The sequence below is a fragment of the Malurus melanocephalus genome, unplaced genomic scaffold (assembly GCF_030028575.1).
Source record: "Malurus melanocephalus ecotype Western Australia unplaced genomic scaffold, MMel_1.1 scaffold_1383, whole genome shotgun sequence".
Lineage (NCBI taxonomy): Eukaryota > Metazoa > Chordata > Aves > Passeriformes > Maluridae > Malurus > Malurus melanocephalus.
Genome location: NW_026624615.1, coordinates 3,452 through 4,721, shown reverse-complemented (window position 1 = coordinate 4,721; position 1,270 = coordinate 3,452).

The window sequence follows — 1,270 nt, the reverse complement described above, 5'->3', positions numbered from 1 at the left end:
GGGTGAGGGTCCCGGCTCTATTTTGGGGGGGTCTCTGATTTTTGTGGAGTTTTATTCCCCCCCCCCGAGGGTCTCAGGGCTGTATTTGGGGTGGGGGTCCCGGCTCTATTTTGGGGGGGTCTCTGATTTTTGTGAGGTTTTATTCCCCCCCGAGGGTCTCAGGGATGTATTTGGGGCGGGGGTCCCGGCTCTGTTTGGGGATCTCTGATTTTTTTGGGGTTTTATTCTCCCCGAGGGTCTCAGGGCTGTATTTGGGGCGGGGGTCCCTGCTCTATTTTGGGGAGTTTCTGATTTTTTTGGGGTTTTATTCCCCCCGAGGTTCTCAAGGCTTTAGGGTGGAGTCCCGAATTTTTGGGATCTCCCCTCTCAAAATAAAAGCTGCAAAAACAATTCCAGGAGATTCAGGGATGAAGCTCCCTTGTTCCATGCACGTTTCTTTTTAATTTTTTTTTTTATTATTATTATTTTTTTAATTTTTGAAACTGGAGCAGTTCCCTCGGGAAGAGATCCCAAAAATTCTCGCCCTGCTGGGAACTCCCGTCCCGCCCTCCTCGCCCTTGGATAACCCCGACATTCCCATGGGATCGGGAGTCCTTGAGAAAAAAAAAATATAATCCCAAAAAAACCCCCAAAAAAACCACTCGGATCCCACAAAGAGCAAAAAAGTCCCGATTCTGGAAATAAAAATTTTTAAAAAAAGAGGGTTTTGACCCCAGGAGTTTTCCCGGGATTCCTGTGGGAATTCCCGCGGAATAATTGGGGAAAATCCGGCGGGAATGGGGTTGGGAATATCGCGATATGGGGAGGGGGGATTTGTGTTGTTAATCCCAAAAAAAAGGGGAAATTCCCCCAAAATCGCGGGGTGTGGGAGGAGAGTCCAGGATTGCCGGGGCGGGGAGGGGGAAACTCATCCTGGAGCCAAAAAGTTCCAAATCCCCCCCCAAAAATTCCAAATTCCTCCAAAAAAAACTCCAGATCCTCCTCCCAAGTACTTCCAAACCCTCCCAAAAAATTCCAAATCCCTCAAAAAAAAAAAATTCCAAGCCCCCGAAAAAATTTCACCCCCCTCCCCCGCAAAAAAAAAAATTCCGATTTCTCCCCAAAAAATGTAAAAATTCCGGGAGGGAGGGGTCGCAGGAATTGGGGCGGGGGGCGCCATTCCCATAAATGTCATTCCAGGAATTCCAGGGATCCGTGGGAATTCGGGCGGGGGGAGGGGGGTTCAGCCCGGGAGTTCCCGGAGGATTTGGCTTTTTTGGGGTTTTTTGGG